The sequence below is a fragment of the Oxyura jamaicensis genome, chromosome 1 (assembly GCF_011077185.1).
Source record: "Oxyura jamaicensis isolate SHBP4307 breed ruddy duck chromosome 1, BPBGC_Ojam_1.0, whole genome shotgun sequence".
Lineage (NCBI taxonomy): Eukaryota > Metazoa > Chordata > Aves > Anseriformes > Anatidae > Oxyura > Oxyura jamaicensis.
In genome coordinates, this window is record NC_048893.1 from 120,206,683 (window position 1) to 120,228,682 (window position 22,000).

General features: G+C 38.7%; 1 protein-coding gene and 1 long non-coding RNA gene across 6 annotated transcripts in view; one reads left to right on the plus strand and one right to left on the minus strand.

Moving 5' to 3' along the window:
- The window catches only part of IL1RAPL1 (interleukin 1 receptor accessory protein like 1), a 723,370-nt gene extending 710,128 nt beyond the window's left edge, over positions 1–13,242 (minus strand). For all 4 annotated transcript variants that reach the window (XM_035316058.1, XM_035316062.1, XM_035316059.1 and 1 more), the window contains exon 1: positions 12,092–13,242. The gene's annotated coding sequence lies outside the window, so the exon portion shown is untranslated. The remainder of the gene's footprint in view (positions 1–12,091) is intronic.
- LOC118160966 lies at positions 10,938–21,710 on the plus strand. 2 transcript variants are annotated; one of them, XR_004747785.1, is made up of 2 exons: positions 10,938–11,358; positions 21,059–21,710. It is a non-coding gene; the product is annotated as an uncharacterized LOC118160966 (long non-coding RNA). The 2 variants fall into 2 exon arrangements; XR_004747784.1 differs by lacking the exon at positions 21,059–21,710 and adding an exon at positions 11,497–12,283.
- The last annotated feature ends 290 nt before the right edge of the window (positions 21,711–22,000 follow it).

A 22,000-nucleotide genomic window follows, 5' to 3' on the forward strand; every position in this document is an offset into this window, starting at 1 on the left:
GTTGTGCTCAAAAGGGAGTCACAATCATTGCTAGTGACTGGAGATGGCTACAATGTCTCAGCTGATATAATTAAATAAAATTCCACATAGTTAAGCATAACTGATGTATTTCTATATCACAACACTTCAAATATGGGACTGTTTAAGGATATTTAATCTGCTTTTTTTTTTTTTTTTTCAAATTTATTGTTTACTGAAAGTGAGGTGTGGACAGCCACAGAAGGTGAAGTCCTCGTTTGAAGTCCTCATCAGCCTAATTCATGAAGCTGATGAAATTGTTCTTGTTTTATCAACACATTGTAGACAATGGTTACCTTAAAAGCTGTACACTGTACACATCATGTAACACAAAAAGTGGGCTATATTTCCAGACACCAAGAAAACACAACCTCCAGCACCAACCACTATGTTACAGAACTTCTATCTGAGTTCAGCAAACTAAAGTTGATGAAACGCCATAGAAGTTACACTAGTTTTGTACTGAACACTGTAATGATACCCCCTTTTCTATTTTAAATATTTCTAAGCATCTAAAAGAAAATGTGTTTTGATGGACAGCATAGTTTAATTTTATTCTTTGATAAGAACTAAGCAAAAATTGGGGCACTTCTCAATGAAGCTATTTTGAATATAAGCTTTATATAGTAAGAGGGTAGATTTTACCTCTAAAATAAAGACCATTTGCACTTTAAACAAGTCAAAGATATGTGCATCCAGACTTAATTTCAAATCTACTTAATAATATTTATTTATTTTCTGCCGTGTCCCTTTCCCTTGTCTTCAGGGTTGGTTTGGGTTTGTTTGGTTTGGTTTAGTTTGGGTTTAATAGATAATCCTTAAACCAAAATCAAAAGCCCACAGAGATATTTAGTAATACACAAAAGAACTCAGATAGAAAAACATATGTAGGTCTGAACTAGACATGCAGGCAAGACTTTGTGCAGTAGGTCTTGGTCAAGTATTGTAATTTCCAGTTCAGGACTCTTGAATGCCATGAGTACATGTGGTTAGATACCCCCTAACAATATAAATAAACAAATAAAAGTAATAGTAAGGGTCATGAAAAATGACATTATGGCTGTATTTTTCAATATTAAAACCCCTGATTTCATTAATAAAAGATGTGTATGTGCATGTATATTTATATTTCTATTTATATATGTGCATGGATAGTGCATGCATCAGTATTAGCCAAAAGACATCAAAATAAATACAGATTAAAGCTAAAAGATTCATTTTGATAGGAGGCAATTAAAATGGCTGGTAAGCCTTATTTACACATTTCCTGTGTTTTTATATATTTAAAGAAACATCAAAGGCTTTTAACAAGAAAATTATATTCTCATAGCCATAAAGTATACTCTTTTGATTACATTACAGTGGATGTACAGTATAACTTCTTTGCTTGCTGACAATGGGTTTTGCTATGTTAATTAAATAAGTAATGTGTCTGTGATCTTTATTCATTAAAATTAATGCAATAATATCTATGCTGTAGGCTCATATTGCACTTGATCTGGCAAGCCAAATGAAATGGCTTCACTGGAGTTACCCTAAGCTTATTCTTGATGTAACACAGAGCTCTGACAGGAGTTTCTCTGAGAAATCAGTTTACCCTTGCATCTCTTGATATTATTCCCTGTCAGCAGCTTGAATGTCTTTGGAGGAGATGAACATGCCCCATATTAGCTGACGCTACAAAGCGCGAGTCACCGCTTATTGTAAGGCACGGGGCAAGAGACAGTGGGGCCCACGTGTGATGGAGGACATGCAGCAGCATCACCACCAAGATCTGTAGTCCAGCCAGGGGTGAAAGCTGTTGGCTGGAAAAAGCCCAAAGGGTGGCAGAGTACAGCTTGCCCTTTCTGGTAACAGGGCTTAAACCAAATGGTAGAGATTTGCTGCGTGAAAGCAGAGATCTGCCAGCCTCTGGGATTATCTCCAAGAGAAACGGGAACTGCCATGCCACACTTTCCCTTCTGAAAAGCTGATCTTCACAAACACTGTACCATGAGTGTACAACAGGTGACAATCCTTCACCGACAGTCAAACACACTTCATGAAATGCAAGAAACTTGCTGTTATGGTTTTAAGACTGCCTAGTCCAATTCACTGTATACTGCCACCAAAAGCAATCTTTTCAGCAACTTCCTGGGCACTGGATGAGAATTTCCTGAATAGGAGCAAACAGCAGAAAGACACATGATTATTAATATTATTGTCCTGTTAACCAGGTAAGATACTGCTGAAACAGAGGAAAAATGGAAAACACAAACCACTTTTGATTTATCAATAAATTCATATTTTATATAAAATCAGTTCAGGCAAGGTGGAAAAAGAAGATGAATAATGATGTAATCTTAAATTCAAAAGACCAATTACTATTTAGGAAACAGGCAGATGACCCAGACATCCCTAGTAGTATGACTCAGAGCACTATTTTTATATTTGTATTATTTAGCATCTAAAGACTATAGTTGAGCATCCTTTTCTGCTAAGAACTCACATTAAATATTCAGAAATTATCTTATCTTCCATGATCAATTTTCTACAGAAAAAAAAAAAAAAATCATTACATTTTTAAAAGTAAATTGCCATCTTTTTATCCAATATAACCCTCCCAAAATCTAAGTACCTAATACAAAAAATATGAATAGAAACTCTTTAACCAAAATGGATTTTTTTTTGGAGGAGAGCAAATATTTTCCATTATTTTCAAGGACTGGCAGAAAACTGAATTTCTGTTGTAGGTGTACAGGGAAGAAAATGACATTAGCTTTTCCTCTAACACTACTTCATATATATTCAAATAGAAATCTTGTTTTATAAAGAGATTAAACAGTTAAAAAGACAAGAAGGCAGGTATTGTTATCTTCCAGAATTTAGAGACAGGAAACTGAGGCATGGGCAGATTTAGTAGTTTCTTACAGAGAAGAAATATTTGCAAATGAAATGGGACTGATTTCAGGCTTTAGAGGTCCAAAGTCTTCAAGTGAATTTGGTTAAAGAGCAACAGTCCTGGAAAACTCATATTGTAAAGCAGTAACTGAAATTAAATGTCATTCACCTATAATTTGATTTATATTTGTCTTATGTTGAAGTATTTACAATTCATTGCTAAGGACTTGTTTCTTTCTTCCTATAGAGAACACTCAGTAAGGGAAAAAGTTTGTAGTCACACCACAGACACTCAAGTTAGCTTCCTACTCTAAGTCACTCCTGGAGGTAAATATCCCTTCAAGAACTGTAGAGGGGGACTCAAGTTTTGTGACCTTTGTGAAAACTCACCTTTGCTACCTAACCTAGTTATTTCTACTGCTTTTGTACCAAACCTGCAAAACTAATTTTAGGATGCCCAAGAAATAAAGGCCATACATGACATTAACTATTATGGAAGTCTTAAGCATTAAGTATTATTACAAACAGATGCAATCCAGGCAAAACACTAATTAAGGAAGGTCCCTTGTAAGCGAACAGCCAGCAATAAATATATGGTGTCTATCCACTGAGCCATGTGATTGCTCTTTAATAGAATATAGTTTATAAAACACTAAAGAGGCAAAAGGAAAGAGGATATATTAGTCTAAGCAAATATTAAAACATATTTATATTGTGATTAATCTGTGTTATTTTTTAGGACAAACTAGCCTAGGCTATATACTAATACTGCATATATATTTAGTGATTATTTTTAAAGGGTTTTATGATTTTTCCCCATCAAAGTAATTGAAAGCATCAGAGATCAGAGATAACATAAGAATCTTTCATTAATAAAGACATTCATTTCTACAAAGAAACAAAATATGAAGGTTGTATATTTTCTAATGATGGGAATTGATGATACTGATGATAAATGTCAAGGACGTTTATGGATTTCTGTTAAAGTTTACATGATTTTCTGTTAAAGTTTACATGATTTTCCTTTTCTAATCAATGTTAACCCACTGAAGATAAGAAATAGCATGAGTTTTCTCACAGAAAAATAACAAAAATGAGGAAATTGGATTAAAAAACTGTGCAAGACTCTTGGAGATTGATCCAAACCTACTGAATGCAGTAGATATCTTTCCATTTCCTTCAGTGGGTTTTGAATTAAGACCATAGTACTGAGGACTCAAAAGAGACAAATTAGATTGTCCCCTAAGCATTAATAAAACCTTCTTTAAGCAGTATGCTAATTGTCAGATTTGTAAACTGAATAGGTAGTGAAGAATACTGGTTACAGGATCACACTTACAGTTAATCTACTTAGTGGATGCCAATAATAAATCCTTTGGAAGAATCATCCTTCAGAAATATCAGATGCATGCATCCATTGATTGCACTGTAACTGGAAGTCAGCAGGTGGTCCTTTGGTACACAAGTTGATAGTCTTATTCAACTATCTGTTAGGCTAATAACCTTTTTATCTGTCTATTACAGTGTACAATTTATTTTTATTTTTTTTCTTATTCTAGACTTACTCAACCTATTCTATCCTACCAGACCTTTTTCTTTGCTGTATCCTTACCAATAAGAACCAAAGGATTTGAATGAGCTAAAGTAAAGGAGAGCCTTCCTTTACTCATTTTAGATTTGTCACAATTTAATTTTATTGGTCATCAGGGAAACAATATGTAAGAGAATCCAAAATATTTTTCAATAGCCTTCAGTATTTCCTACTGCATTTCCTGTTCTCCCATATAATTTCTCGCTCATTTTTTTTTCTAAATAATAAAAATATTTAATCTCTTCAGATAGAAATCTTTTCATGTAGAGGTCTTTCCTTTTTCCTGTCATTCTCTTTCGTCTTTCCTTAATAGCTTGCTGGATCAGGAGTGACCAAAAGCAGACACATTATTCATACTCAATATGAGAGTCATCAGTGGTAAAGCAAGTGTTACACAAGAAATGCTGTGGTGGTTTTACCGTGCTAGGCAGTTGAACACCACAACCGCTCTCACTCCCACTCCTCAAATGAGGAGGGGAAGAAGTAAAGGAAAAAACAACTCACGGGTTGAGATAAGGATAATTTAATTAAAGAGAAAAAGTATTATTAAGGAAATATTATTATTAATTAAACAATTCAACTAAAGGGAAAAAAGGGAAAGGGGAAGAGGGAGGAAGAAAGTGAATAACAAAACAAAACAAGTAAAGGCTATGTGGAAGTGCAGAGGAAAGAAATTACTCTTCCCACAAATGAGTGATGCTTGACCATGTCCTTGAAGCAGGGCCTCAACGCACGTAGCCGGTGTTCGGGAGGAGGACAGACGTTTTTGCAACGAGACCCCACCCCTCCCCTCTTCTTCCTTTTTCCACCTTTTATATGACATCATATGGTATGGAATATTCCTTTGGTTGGTTTAGGTCAGCTGCCTTGGTGATGTTTCTTTCTCACTTTTTTGGCCACCCCCTAGGAGGGTTAGAGAAAGTCCTGATGCTGTGCCAGCACTGCTCAGCAGCAGACACAACACCGGTGTGATACCACTGCTGTTCTAGCTACAAGTGCAGAGCGCAGCACTGTATGGGCTGCTGCAGGGAAAGTTAACATCCCAGCCAGACCCAGTACAATGTTTTGCATTCCTTTTATAATATACATTTCAGCTTTCTTCTGCTGTGCACTGAGCAAATACTTTGATTGAGTTTTTCCATAATAATAGGCAAGAGATTTGCGATAGTAGCTGCTGCTCTGTTGGAAACATAGGGGAAACATTCAGATTTTACCTTCCAAAGTGTTACCACATATTTTTCTAAACTTCCATATATATATAAACCTGACTGATCATCTCTGATAGTCCTTTTAAAGTATATTTCAGTTTGGGTATTCCAAAATAAATCTGTGTTATCTTCAAGTAAGCTGCATTTACAGATCATTAAAAAATATATTAATATTAAAAACAAACAAACAAACAAACAAAAAACTATGAAAACATCTACCATCTCATATTATGTTTGAATCATGTTATGTTTTATACATTAACATTAAAAATAACTGGAATATTTTATCTTGATTGCTGCATATGTATGCGAGTAAAAGCATATATATGTAGAGGCAGGCAATGTACACAAACACATGCACAAATACTAAATATGATATATATGTAGAGAAAGGGAGAGACTGCCACTCAGTGAACCTGATTTAACATTGGTGTTAGCACACTGACTTCAGCTATGGAACCCCACAAATAACATCTAATAGAAAGTTGACAGCCAAACCTTCTCTGTTTTGTTAGAGGAGATGAGATGAGTTATGGAGTTATGGGGGGGTGGGGGGGTGGGGAGTTTAAACTTGGGAGAAGACAGCCATAAAGCATTGGAGAGAAGTTGAGGATACAGGAATTACAGGAATGCCAAGGTGCTATACAGTGACAGCTGTGCTCTGCTCCCATCCTGAAATTCTGTGCACCGAACTGTAATCTGACAGACACAGGGCTAAAACTGTTGCCAGGGATCAGTGCTACACAAAAGCATTCGGGCCAAACACATCCCTCTTCTGACATAGTGGCTCCATCCCAAGGTTTTCATCATACTGAGAGATCTTCTTGGTATAGAAATTATCCTTGAGGCATATGTTCCACCGAGCTCAGATTCAAATCCAGCAGAAGTGCACTGCCAAATAGATGTAGGCATGGACAAATGTAGATGTGAGCACCTTACACCATTCAGGCACAGTAATTCAGAGTCTGAGGCAATTGGTCTGGGAATCCAGACAGGTCGCTAGCATTTAAACTCACTCCTAGCATCACCTGGAGAAGCCTTTCCATGTGTGTTATAACAATGCATGTCACTATGATTTCATTTTCCTTGAAACTTTTGGCTGGGACTGAGTTTGCTGAAATTGCTACTGACTGTTCAAGTACACATTATCAAGAGGAACTTAATAGGTGAAACAGAGATATTGGGGTTTTACACAGCAGTTTTACTATCATTGTAAGAGGAATCCTTACATTGTGATTTTTTTTGAGGGAAATTCCAATGATTTATGCTTTGTCAGAGGAAAATGTGTTTCATGTAAAATGCCTGCCTTTTCTAAAATACCCAATGGGAAACATTCTTTCTTTCATGTTCCTACCTACTTGGAAAAGTACCTCAGTATACCTCAAGTGAGAGATCAGGGTCTTGCTGTGCAACTGAAAACAGGCTTGTAGATGTAAGGATGATTGGCCTTGTTCTGAAGACAGTAAGCATGTTGAAAAAAAAAAAAATAGAGCAGTAGAGTTAGGAGCTGGAATAACTTGGAATGTCAATCTTACTAGTGAAGAACACAGAAAATAAATATACAAATATACCCCTTCTCTTGAAAAACAAGAGCTACATCTGACTATATATTTAAATACTTTCTCAACCCCTGTTTTAACCCGTTTTGCTAGTCTTCATCTTCTTCCTCTTTTATAATGTACCATTCAATGAGGCTAAATGAAGGTCCTAGAGCACAATGGACCAGGGAACAGAAAAACTTCCTGATGCCTCTGGCCATCTAGTTATCAAGTATTACTACCCCTTGTTTGCATGCTAGCTATACAGACCGTATAGGTCTTCTTGTTGCATGAATTAGGTTTCTGTGTTTCTTTTTAGAAGCTAAGCTGAGCACTTCCTAAATTACACCCCAAACTAAAAATAAAATCTATCACAATGGCAAAAATCTCAATTTTTTCATTTTATCCTTTTCTCCCTTTACATCCCTAATCATAATCTACATGGGGAATTACTTAAGTTGATGCTATGACCATGGAAGGACTATTACATGCCTGTGTGCTGTTCTTATAAACATGACATTTCTAAGTACAGGGGACAGTAAAACTGATGTCCTTGATTCATTTGTTCAGACCTAGTTATTGAGGCATAAATAGCATGCTATATAACACCATTAAATGGCCCAGAACTACCTATAATGCACAGGTACTGAGAGACCTAGAAAAACAAGAGTACCCACTGTTGAAATAAATAGCCAGATCTTCTTGGTCTTATACAACTCTTACAAATGACACAGGATTTTCCCCTTTTGCAACAGGACGGAGTTCCATATACAAATCCCTTAGGGGAACATGCAAAGTTTGAATATTATAATTAATAAAATACAACCTTTCATCTTAATTCTTTTCCCCTCCTTCCCCTCAAAAGAGCTTTCTTCCAAATGTGAATTAATTTTAAGCTATCACAAGTAAAATTCATTGCTGCATTTGAGCTGTTTTTCTTTTAAGAATATGAAAACAAAATAACAGTATATGAAAAATAATAGGTTAAATGATCCTTCCTGAGTCACCGTGGTCCATCATATGATATTTAATTACAATTTAAAATAAAACAAGCATACACTTGAACTGATAGAACATAATGGATGCTTTGGTGCTACTGTAGATGTGCATGTAAGGATTTAAAGAAACGTGGATTACTGACCTGACAGGCCATTGCCATAATCCAAAACAGCCATTATGGTCTCTACTGTAAATTCTTATTTCATGGAGCCTTGACACAACGGATGGCAACAAGATAGAGGTTTATAATAGAAATGCTGATACAACCTTATCTACAGCTGTGCAAATGGTGACACCATAATTAAACTTTACAATTTGAGCACCACTAGATAAGTTGCTAGTTTTTAATCATATTAATCAGAGCTGGGATGTTTCAATTGCCATATATTATCGTGCAGCATGCACTATAAAAACAAGAAGATTCCCAGCTGCTGCTGATCACAGCTGTTATGAAACATAAAAGTATATCCTAACACTTCTCTGTAAGTGCAAAAAATACCAAATGAGAGCCTCAGTCAGTTACCCATTTTTTGTTTTGTTTTCCAAGACATGGATTTGACATAATGACCACAGAAAGTATTGTGAATACATTACAGAAATATCACTGAATAGGAAAAAAATTATTCCTTCCATTTTTTCCTGTCAGCAGTAAAACAAGTCTTCGGTGACAGCAGCAGTCAGAAGCCTGCTCTTTCAGAGGGACGCACTGAGATTATTCTCCATGTGCTGCTGTTTTTTTTTTTTTGTTTGTTTTTTAAATAAAATAAAAAATAAAAAAATAAAAAAAGCTGACTTCCCAAGGCTACCAAGGAGTAGGTGACCAAACCCTCATTTCTGCAGTGGTCTGAGATTTGTAGTCCAGGAAAGTTTTATGTAAATATTTATCTTCATCAGAGTGATTTACAGTTTTATTTCAGCAAGGAAAGTTTCCTCTTAAAGAATCTATATTGGCTGCAAAAGGAATGGATATTGCATTGGAGCTGAAACCTATTTTTACTGAGTGGTTGTTACTAACTACAGCAATGAAATTAAACTATAAATAAAGCTTGGTTGCTTATCATTCTGTACTTCCCTAAATTTGCAAATCCTTGCAGCCAGCTTGCCAGTTTACATGTATCCAATGATATATTCCAACACTGTTAATGCCAACTTTTTTGCAGAATGGGTTTTATAACACTTTCTCTGGACACTATTGCTCTCCTTAAGATAGGTATGCAGCATGTGTGTCACAAGAAGTGTGTGTCAGGAGTTAAAGGGAAAGAATGTGCCTGTAATCATGTGTGACAGATCAGAGTGTGCCATGGACATTTCTGAAAATTACAAGAGCTGTAGCAAGGCATAGGAGTTGCCATAGTGTTATTCTGACCCCTGAAGGATGGAAACAGACTTAACTTCATAGCCTTTTTTTTCCAATTTACTCACTATACTCCATGAATGTCAAACTCTAAACCACATTAGCTGGATTTATTAGTGTTTGCCCAGACTTATCCTCGAGAAATATGAGAATATTCATGAACTAATGCTACAGCAACTTTAAAATACTGATGTTTTCAGGGAAGCAGAGGAGAAAAAAAAAATCAGGATGGTGCCATGTTAAAAATACTGAGATAGTGCATTAAATGTGATAAAGAGTAGGTATGAAGAGAACATGTTTATCAGGAGATGTAAAAGCTACTCTGCCCTAGCCTCTTTGAAAGTGTAAAGGTGTTTAGTGAAATTCTGCTAGAATGAATCCAGAGTGAAGCGGGGTAGGACATAGGCCAGCGATGATAAGATCGCTCATTTCAGCTGCTTTAAGATTTCAGCAGGATTACACTTTTCAGAAAATGCATTCATGGGGCCTCAGCAGTGCTTTTGCAAGCTTATCTGTCTTCAAGGAGTCTTCCCCCCCCCCCCCCCCCGCCCCTCCCCCCAGAACAGATGAAAATAGTGATTTATGACTCTAAAGTGAGTATTAGAATAAAGGCTACCCGGATCCTGATCTCTTTGCGGACAATTCAGGAAGAAGGTCCACCCGAGTTGAATCAGTGGGACTCCTGGCACACCTTTGCCTTCACCTACTTGCTTCTGAGATGCTTGCAACATCTTAACAGGCTACTGTTCCCCCAGCTTTAACGCCAGGTCCTCCCTGTAGGTCCTTTTGCGAAGGTAACAGGTCGATTAGGCCGTTGTATCTGGCAAGACTTGGGGGTTTTTTGTTGTTGTTGAGTGGGATGGGGAGAAAAAAAACGTCCCCGTCTCGGCCTCGCAGACGGGACGAGGAGTCAGCAGCGTTCCCCTCAGATTCAGGTGAGGGAAGGAGGGGGATCAGCCTAAATTTCGGCCGCCTTCCTGACCCGTTCTGCTGCCACCTCGCACCGCAGGCCCGGGGTGCCGGTGACCTTGCCGACTCTGCCCTTGCGGAGCTTTTCGGGAACCCGCTCGTAGGGAGCGGGCGGCTCCCCCCGAGCTCCCGGTCCCGGGCGAGCCCGGCAGCATCACGCCGTTGCTGGAGGCGGTCGGCAAGAGGCGAGCCCCTGCCGGCGCCGAGAGGGGATCTCCCCTCCTCTGCCTGGGTCCCCGCCGCCAGAGTGACAAAGTTGAGCCAGGTGATCGATGCGCCGTGTGAGCACCTCGTTACACGATCGGCGACTGATGCCACTGATGTAATCAAGTTACATAATCGCGGTCTTTTTTTTATTTTTTTTTTCGCAAATACTTCCATCTTCCTACAGAAAGATCTGCATATCTTCTGCCATCCATTATGCATGAAGCCACCAGCATCACAGAAGGGTATATATTTTCGCATACACTACAGAACTTTAGCATTGCGGTGCCTTGCACTGTGCAACGTCATCCCTATCCATTCCCTCAACCTTCCCCCATTCCCTCTATCAGAATTGATTTTGCAAAGAAAAATTAGCAAGGTGCATTGCTTGGATCCCTTTAAAGGCTGAAGTGCTTCCCCTGTGTTCTTAAAGACGGTCTTTTCTCTCCTTTTCCTTTCTCGCTTCACACCACAACTAACAGAGGAATTAATTCACACACAGCCCTCAGCCAGATGAATATATGTATGAAATACCGAAGATAGGATCTCTGTTTGCAAATCTTCAACTCCCATGCACGTGGTCTGAGGTTCCAGCAGGTAAGTTATTGGGTGTAAAAAAATATTTTATAGGAGCAGGTGGATGAGACATTTCTAGGCTAGCAACATTTATGATATTTTTCTTCTGTCAGAAAGGGACTTTTTCTTACCGTCTCTCAGTTTATAATTTCCTTGCAGGATTTGCAGGAATAGTTGTAATCCCAAATCACCAGAGGCATTTAACTCCCTTAGCACCAAGACACAGTGCCATGATTAATAAGGACTGCCACCTTAAAGTTTAACAACTTGAAAAACGGGATTTGTCTACCTCCACTGCAGCTCTGAAATGCAGCAGAATGCTGCACGGAGTTGGAAACATTTGTTTTAGCCGGCAGATGGGATCCTGTCTAATATTTAACAGATTCCATCACGGAGAGCTTCTTTACTATCACATGCCCTTCTCAGCCAAAAAGAGGAGAGGGGGATGGGAGGGGGTCAAAGAAAAAGAGAAAGAGGAGAAATTAAAGCCTCCTTGCCCGGCACGCTGTCACGGTACTTCCAAATCCAGAGGGTGAAGAGAAGGTTTTTTTTTTTTTTTTTTTTTTTTTTCCTTCTTTGATTTATCGCAAGAAGCACCCGCCGGAATACCTACTGCAGTTATTTCACTCAAGTGCCAGCAGCGGCCGGATCCCCTCGCACCGGGGCAATGCAGCAAGCACCCAAGTGCCCAGCTCAATCACTCGCCACCAAGTTTAACCACGCCGGGGCTCCCGCCCGGATAAAATGACCTTACCCGCGGGAGTCTTCCGAAATATCCCTCCGGTGCGATCCGTCCAGCGAGGTGAGCGCCGCTCACTACCACCACCGCCGCCGCCACACTGCGCACTCAGCCGGAGGAGCCCCGCGTTCACTCCCGGGGCTGCTGCTGCGCTGGCCGCGAGTGCCGGGGACGCGGCGCCCATCCATCCGCCGCGGCCGCAGGTAATTCCATACGGACTTCGGCGGCGTCCCCCCCCTCCTCGCCCCTCCGAGTCGCCCCTTCCTTCCTAGTTCAGAAAGTGCCCGCGCCGCCGGCGGGAGGTACCATCCAGGTGCGGCGGCGGGGGAGGGGGGGGAGAGGAGGCAGGGGGGCGACCGGCCTGGGGGCCCCCCACGAGCAGCTCCACGTCCAGCGCCGCCGCCGCCGAGGGCCGGATCCGGGCTGCCAGGCACAAGTATCCGGAGATCGGCGGTCCGGAGGGGTTTCCTGGTGCCGTGCCGGAGGGGGGGGGGGATGCCGGGGGGAGGGTGCTTCCCGGGTCCTAGCACCCTCGCCGCCGCGCCGAAAGGGGGGCGGGGGTGATGTTGGAGGAAAAAAAAAAAAAAAAAAAAAAAAAAAAAAGGAAAATCTCCAAAGGGAAAGGAAGGAAAAAAAACGGTTGTCCGCTTGCCCCGATTGATGCGAATCCCCAGTGGAAATGACAAGTGATCAGCAAAGAACAGGAGATCTTGATTGAAAACCACAATCCACCGAAAATATCCTAAGGAGCAAAGGAAGAGAGGGAGAGAGGCGAGAGAAACTGCAATGCATAAATGATTCCAGCGTTTCTACAAGACCGGCTCATTTGATTGAATGCATTCTCCGCTCTGCTGCGAGTCATAAAGAAGATACTGTTACTGCCACCCCATGGATGCTTCGGTACTCGCCGCCGCCGGGTTTGCAAGCATGACTTTCAGAGGCTGATTTTTTTTAAAAAATATTTTTTTATTTTTTATTTTTTATTATTATTTATTTATTGAGGGGGGGGAGGAGAGGTGGGGGAGGGCCCTTCGCGGGGATCCACCAGAAACTCCCCGGCAGCGGGGATCTCTCCGCCCGGCGCCACCCGCCGCACCCCCGCAGCGCCGGGGTGCGCTGCGCTTTCCCAGGGACGGGGCGAACTCTCGGGCAGCGGGGCACGGCTTCGCCTCTGCCCCCCGCCCCTCCCGCTCCCGAAGCCGAGTGTTGTTTCAGAAGAGATGATACATTATCTATTCTTGGATTTTTATAAGGCAAACTGTGGGCCTCGCTGTTGCCATGGGATCTTCTTTGTGCGAACTCTCTGAACTGTGTGGGAACAGTTTTATTTCCTTCCCTTCAGATTCTTTTTTTTTTTTTTTTTTTCTTCTCCGCTGTAACTCTTCTGAAGATATGCATCAAAATGTAACTGCGTTGTTGCCAATTAAGATTAACTGCAGCTGCAAGGTGCATCTAATTAGGAATGTTAATTACTTCACAAAATAAATAGTCATTTGCAAATGCTTATAATACTAAACAAATGTTCTATAAATCATAACTCTGTAAAATACCAGTACTCCCCCAATAAATTTGGCCAAATTCATGCACAAATGTGCAGGGAATTATGCATCCCCTCTTCTATAGCACTAACCTTGCAAATGCACGCTCACAGGAAGAGATGCAGAATGTTGCCTACATACAGAGAGACAGTTGGATCTGGGGCATTTCATCCTCTTACAACCTAGCATGCAGGCTGGAAGGGTGGAGGGGAAGTAGGTATCTGAAAAATATGAGCTAAACATGTACTTCTATATGTACATATATATATATGCATAACTGGTATTCTCCAAAGCAGTGACAAAATACTAGGTATCATTTGGCTATCACAAAGTCAAACCTGTAGGCATACATAAGAATCAAAAATAGTATGTTTTTTAAACCCCCAACATTTTACAAGAGAAGGGAGGAAGAGAAGAAAAGCACCATTTGGGAAAGTGTGAACTTACTAAGTCTTATGATAGAGGATGCAGGATTATTGATAGGCAGATAAAATGCTGAGCAGAGTCAGAGGGTTGCCAGAGAGGTGGGAGCTGTTGTAGAACAAGTGGAGATCATGCACACTCCCCGCGTCACCTCTCTTTGTAACAACAGAATGGCATTCTTCATTTTGGATTAAAAAAATAGAAATGAATGCAAAAGAATGGTAGTCAAAATTCAATCTTAAAATACAGGAATTAATGTGACTGCTTAAACCAAGCATTTAGATACTACAGTGATGAGTGATCTGCATGCGTGGGTATGTAAAAGACACATGAAAAACTTTATGGGATTCTCTTTATGTACAGGGCATTTTAAGTTAGCTAAATGACTCATACTATATACTTTAAAAAGCTGATTTGTGTGCCTGATTTAGAAGCTCAGGCATCCTAACTGGTTAAAAGAGGAAGAGGGGGGGGAAAGAGAGATGTGCTTCCAACTTTGATACTCATTTTTTTCCTTCGGGAGAGCTGCTTTGTCACCACAAGTGAGTGATCCCAAACTCCCAGCAAAAGCACCTCCATTACATGTGTCTTATTTGCACCCAACAGACTGAGGAATGCTCTAGGCTGACTGGCAGAGAGTAAGAAGGACAGGCTAGGGGTTGAAACATTGGCCAGGCACTCAGAACATCTAGGTTTAGTTCCTGTTTTTTTGCAGATTTCTTTTCCATTGGCAGGCAAGTCATTTAATCTCTGTGCTTTTGTTCCTTCTTTTTATAATGTGAGTTAACACTGTTCTTATTCACAAGGGTGCAGTGAAGATAAAAAGGTATTACTGTTTTTGAGGTGTTCATATACAGTGGTTGTGGGAGCTATATAAGTTCCCAGAGAGGCTGGTTAAGGGACCAGAAGGACAAAGGGAAGATGAAAATAGTGGAAACCAAAAGATGTGAACAAAATACAATGTAATTGCTAAAATCACTGAAACCAGACTAATAACACATAAAACCTGTATACCATTTGCATGTACAGAATACACTACTTTCATTCTCAAGTTAAATTCATTCTTAGGCTAGGGAATCACAGAATCACAGAATAATGGTTTGGTTTGGAGAGGACCTTAAAGACCATCCAGCCCCTGCCATGGTGGGGGGAACTGGATTCAGTTCATGTCTCAGTTACTGAATTGCTATGAATAGCAATGCAGTTGTATGAATGCATATGAAAGAGATTTTAGGCTTTTTTTTTGGGGGGGGCGCCCCGGCCCCCGCCAGGAACAGGTACATACTGTATTTTTATTTGGATTTTTCTGCCCATTAATAAGTATGGAATGTACATAAAGCAGGGAATCTCCTCCATCCTCATTACAACCTCATCATTTTACAGCTAAAACAGAAGCAAAATCTTACCAGTTTTCTAAACATTATTTTAATTCCATGTTATTTAATGCATACTGAATGAATTAATGAGTAGCATACCTGCATTATGTGTATGATCTTGAGAATTATGTCTTTTGAACTAAGGAGTCATGCACCATGTCTTCATCTAATTTTTAGCAAGTGTTTGAAAGGATTATCACACTTAATGTTTATTATGGAAAGCTAAACAGTTCAGTCAAAGTAAACTTCCTTTTCTGAAAGTAATATGTTTAAAATGAAAGGTCTGACAGAGTATATCGCTCTGAAGGGGCGATATCATGCAGAATGTTTAAGGTTAGTAAATTCAATCTGCTTGAATGGGCAGCACTCAAGAGCTAATATCGCTTCTTAGCTGCATGGTGTCCTTCAGAACTTTCTGACCTCATGCTCACCTTGCTAGAAAGTCTGTCCAGAGAGTCTGAAGACTGCTGGAGCTTGATTTCTCACAAATTATCCATGGATTTCAGGGATTAAAAAATATTTTCATCTTCATATTCATTTCCCACTTTTTAACAAATGCAATGGGAGAAAGTAAAACAAAACATCAACATATTTGCACATTCTCTTGCTCAGTATGTATAGATAATAGTGATATGACATGATATAAATCTACCATCATGGAAAAAAAGCATAGAATTTTTAGATGAAAATTAAATAAATATTTTTTTTTTTGAAAGACACCTTCACTCCCCTGCTAAGAACACCAAATACAAACCCTGGTCATGTAAAAATCTACACTGAACCTTGTAAACTACAGTCTCAATCTAATTACTAAAGAGTTTCAGTAAAGCAAAAAGGACAGCATATCCTTTTTTTTTTTTTTTTTTTTCTCCTCTTTTCAAAACACAGTTACATTGATCTTATATATATATACGTATATATATAAAGAAAACAACAACAACAACAAAGATAAAACAAAAAACATCTTCCCTATTTGTTCATTTTTTAAATGATTTAGTAGTCCAGATTTCTGCAGAGTGAGTAAGGTTAATGTTGCAAACTGTTATTTTATTGACTGCTCTGATTCTCCCTAAATTCCTGTGTATTTAAAATATTATATTAAATACAATATAATATAATGCAATATAATACATTTATCCCATGTGTTTTTATTATATATTATATACTACACACTTTAATGAGTCCAAGCAAGAGCGTTCAATAGAGCAGATACTTTTAAGTGACTAACACATGTCACATGAAAATTTCAAGACTGATTTCCTTTACAGACAAACCTGATTCTAAAGAGTACATATCTAATCAGGGAATAGTACTCATAACTGAGACAAACAAATAAATTTTGTTTATAGTCCTAGATGCAAATTTATTTTTCTCTGCCTAAAGCACACATACATTTCTCTAAATATAAGCATGCTGCAGTCACTGCTGAGCTACGTTTTCCCAGCTACTATAATTTTACCATGCTTTTCTTGTTGATACCATTTTTGTGTGAGTAATCCAGCACCTTTGTGAAGAGCATGTCAGACAGCTCAGGCTATTTGATACACTGCTTTGCTGGGGCACTGCTATCTATATATGCAGCTGAGACAAGCCCTTCCTATGCCTGTTAGGCATCAGCTGTAGGTGGCCTGAACAAAGCACTACGACACCTATAGATGAAAAGTGACATTGCATAAAAGCTAAATATCTTGTTACTACTTGAGTGGGAGGATACTTTCATTCAGAGACGTTCCTTCAAAACATGCATTTCATTGATTCTTAATGCTTAAAGAAGGTAGAATTAAATATATATATATATATACACACACATATATATTGGTATATACATATATATACCAAAAATTATATATATTTATATATATATAAATAACTCTTGGTTGTCCTGAAACTTACTGCTTTAACCTAATTCAGTAAAGGATAATGTCAAGACAATTAAATGCTCATCTACTGCGCATTTTTAAATGTGTAAAATAAATGGTTCCTTTCCATTCCTTTTTTTCTCTCATTAAAGCATCTCAAATGAAAGTAATATCCATGCATAAACTATTTAGAACATACAATGTATCTCATCTATTTAATTAAATACTCTATTGCAAGACAAGAAAAATAAAAAGATAGGGTGCATTCATTTACTATAAAAAGATTTGTATGCTTCTCTTCAGAATTGCTTTTTGTATGTTTGTTTGTTTGTTTTCTCCTCAGACTTAACAGAAGGTAGCAATGAGAGATTCTTTTTCTGTGAGGATCTGTTTACTTTTAGAATATTCAGCAATATAAATCTCATCCAATTCCCATAATGTCAATAGAAACATTCTTATTCCTTCAGTAGGAATTACAGCAGAATTTGCATTATTGTTATCCATTCCAATATCATATATCACATGATTTAAAATACAAACATTATTGAAAAAAATAAAAAGCATAGAAACAATGGACTTGAGTTCATTGTACTAGAGCACCTTTCTATCAAGGCCAGCAATGAATACCCAAAAATGGTTAGAACTGAGCAAAAGTGGTAAGAAAGAAAGGGCAAATGAAAAGCAAGAAGTGATACTTGCATAATATGCTGTCCAGCTTGTGACAACCAGCAATTCAGGGTTTTCTTTTATTTTCTGAGAAAATACCAGTCATCAAAATACAAAATGTTAGAAATTACGAGACAAATCTGATCTCAACTCCTTAGGTGAAAACAAAAGGGGGAATAAAGGAAAAAGAAAGAATGCAAAGCCCTGTTGAGTTATCCAGCTGTTTTGTGGGAAATAAAAATAAAAATAAATAAAAATGTTCAGCCTTAGTCTTTCTATTTTATTTTAAAGGCTGCTTGTCACAGGGTTATGCTGTACCATAGCAGGCTCCCAGGCTTCCAGCTGCTCAGGAGCCAGGCCATTATGGGGGGACTGCCTGGCCTGGCCACACCCTGCCTTGCCTGCTCCAGGTCTTGCTAAAACTCTAAATCACAGAAGGATTTTCTCAGAAGGAAAGTTTTTATTTATTTATTTATTTTCCTCCCATGTCATTGTTTAAAAGTGGCAGATGTGCAAGCTTGAGAAAATAAATGTGTATCTTTAAATCTAATTACTTCTAGTGCTGCAGCTCCATTGGTGGCCCAGCTCCCACCAGGGCACAGCAGCTTTGGGCCAGGCAGCCATGGAGCAGAGACTCACACCAGTGACCTGGTTCCACCATGCCCACAGGACACGAGCAGGAGCCAGTGGCAACATTTACTTTGCCTGGCAAATGTCAGGCAAAGGCAAGGCCAAGAGTCAGGCCCAAGGTCAGTCCAAGAGTCTGCATGGAGCCTGAGGGTCACCTCAGGGCCCAGTGTCCTAGATTCCTGGGTATACACAGAGGATAGTAGACACAGTTTAGTAAATACTCATTATAATCCTGAATATCTGTCAAAAACTGCCCATTGTCATTCTTAGATGCAGTATTGACATTGTTTGCATGAATGAGGTTCAGGTGCTTATAATGTAGTTAATGTAGCATAATACAAATTTTCTTTCTTTGGCTATGGGTCTTTTATTGAAGCATTCACTTAGCACTATAATGACTTCTCAAACTTCAAAGCAGGTAGAACAACCTAAATATGAAGTCATGTAGGTTAGAGAAGCAGTAGGACTATCAAGCTAAGTAGTAAGTTGCTCATTCAGAGTATGTGTATGAATTTACAATGAAGTTCATTTAATTCCATCCTGAAGTATATTAAGTACTAAAAATTATTGATAAAAAATAAACCAAATCCAGAAACTGCTTCTGTAGATGTAAATCACTTTAGCAGGTCCAGAGTAACATTTAACTGGTTTAAAGATTCTGAGTGAAAATGTCCCTTGGAAAGTTCTGAAGCACAGTAAGAGATTCTTGAAGTTAAAGCTGTGTGAATTACCTACCTCACAAAGCTCATGAATCAATTAAAGTTATACACATTATAATTAATTAGCCTAAGAAATATTTGTTTTTCAATGTTGCTGATTTTGTCTTCCTCCTATACAGGCACACATGTACGCACACACCTAAGCAGACATACTTGATTTTGTGCTTAACGATGCACCCAGTTTAGTAACTGAAAAGGATTATCCCAGTTGTTAACATAAATTATTAGTGTTTGTCTGCACTTAATCTGTTTTGCAGCTTCATTTTGCCATTTGGATGCCATAGGGAAATTTAGGCTTCTACTTTCAGATGTGACCTATGTGTGTAGGAGTAATTTACTTGAGGGCAAGATGGGGACAACAAGCAGAATGGAAAAAGGGAGGGGAAAAGCAAATTCTTCATTAGAAATATCACAGATCCAGATTAAAATACCTGAAGAGGAAGAATGCATTAGTACAACTTCCCTATAGATCACCTATTTAAGATGTTCAACTTCTCTGGAGAAGAAAAGACTCTGGGGACACCTTACTGAGGTCTTTCAGTACTTAAAGGGGTCTTATATAAAGGATGGAGAAGGACTCTTTACTCAGGTAGACAATGATAGGACAAGGAGTCTTAGATTAAAAGAGGGTAGATTTAGATTAGGAGGAAGTTCTTCACTGTAAGGGTAGTGAGGCACTAGAACAGGTTGCCAAGAGAAGTTGTAGATGCCGCATCCCTGGAGGTGTTCAAGGCCAGGCTGGATGGGGTCTTGGCCAACCTGATGCCTGGGGTGGCATCCCTGCCTATGGCAGAGGTTGGAGTTAGATTATCTTTAAGGTCCTTTCCAATCTGAGCCATTCTATGATTCTATGTTTCTATGGTGATAATGAATGACATTAGAAAGATTATGAAGGAAAACAAGCAAACAAACACACTCAGTTACTATATGTAGATTAGTAAGTGTTATGGTGGAACATGACAGGTATTAAAGTTTAGAACATAGTAAGAAGATGTTCTTTGTAACAACTAAGGAGAAAACTCAGAAAAAGAGAAGCAGCCCTTTAGTTTTGAACAGTACACAAGACCCAGTTTAAAAGCCATTTGATTTGGAAAAATCAATACAACAGGAATACACGTAAGATCTGTAAAGTTACAAGTAATGTTAGGAGCAATATTTTCATTATAAAAGATGAAGGAGGCATCCAGTGAAACTATGATGTGGAATACTCAGAACAGACCCATAACAAAACAGAGAATTGTCTAAGTCATTTACTGCCTCAGGATATTTTAATGGCTGAATCAATTCCGAAAGATTAAAATAAATTCATGGTGGAGATGCCCCTCTCTTATATTAAGCACAATAATCTGATTACACCTTCCAAATCAGAAAGTAACCTTTACTATGTATGGCCAAGGTAGAAGAATATATGAGAGAAAGATTTCAGCCTACTTCTTGTGTTTCTTATACCCTTCACTTAGGCACCTTCTACTAGTCATTGTTAAGAGACAAGATAGGAGGCTTGTTGGATCTTTGTGCTGACTCCCTGTGGACATATTTTGGCTTTTATATTATACGGACTGTGACGTTTTGCGTTATTGAAAGTGTTAATGCACATTATGCAGGGTTAATGCAACACAAAATCTGGAAACAAATGCCAAGGAATGTAGCTTGCCTGAGTTTAATATACAGGAATTTTCTGTTTGATTGACATTTTATTCCAGCTAAAATAGGAGCAAAAAACTGCTACCAGGTGAGAATCCCTGTATTGTTTCAATGCCCGTTTTTACAGGTGTATGTAAATACATGCTATGAAGGCAATAGGAATAAAAAGACCAAGAGCTACTGAAAAAGAACAGCAACAACAACAACAAACAACGGGAAATTCAGGCTGAATTTCAGTTCTGCCTGTCAGGTACTGTTAATAAAGATTGTGAGCTGAATTAGGTATACCTGCCAGTTCAGAACAGTGCAAGTTACAATTTTACATGTTTTTTAGACCATTTATGGCTGCTGTATAATCTGTAACCTTATTAGCAGAACTGCCAGTATTTCAGGAAGTTTAAAAATGCTGCTCCTATGACAGAAACCTTCCCAATATTCTTTCAGGTTCAGAGTGAGTAAAAAAAATTCCCTTGTGAGTGGTGGCAGCGTGGTGAGAGCTCTGTGGTGTGTGCAACAAAGGGGTTAAAGAAAGATGTTTTTAACATGACTGTGGGGGGTTTTCTTTTGCAGTCTGAATCTTTCTTCAAGTCTATACAGAAACATGAGAGCCTTAGTGGGAGGGTATTGTATGTGGCTACAGGACAACTTTACAGCATAAACAAATTTGAGGCTTCACCCAGCTTAATATGGATGCCAGCTTTTCCTGAGATGGATCTATAAATAATTTTGTCAAACTTCTGTTATCCATGTTCTGAAATTCAAATTTCTCAGATCCAAAATTTTATTTCCTTTGTCTTTATTTCTTACATTAAATATTCTCTTGAAATAGGTAGCAGCATAGAATGCCACTACAATTTTATCATGGTTTTTACAGAAGATCTGTGACAGCACAGAAAGCAAGCTGCAGAAAATGAGAAACAGAGGGTCAGCAATTAAAAAGATTTGCAAGAACACTCCTGTATAATTTTGTTATATGGATCTGGAAGAAATGTAGCTTTTATTTGAATATGTCATTTTGTCTTTCTTTATTTTAAAAATGTCCATTGGTTTCAAACACCAGGGTTCTTTC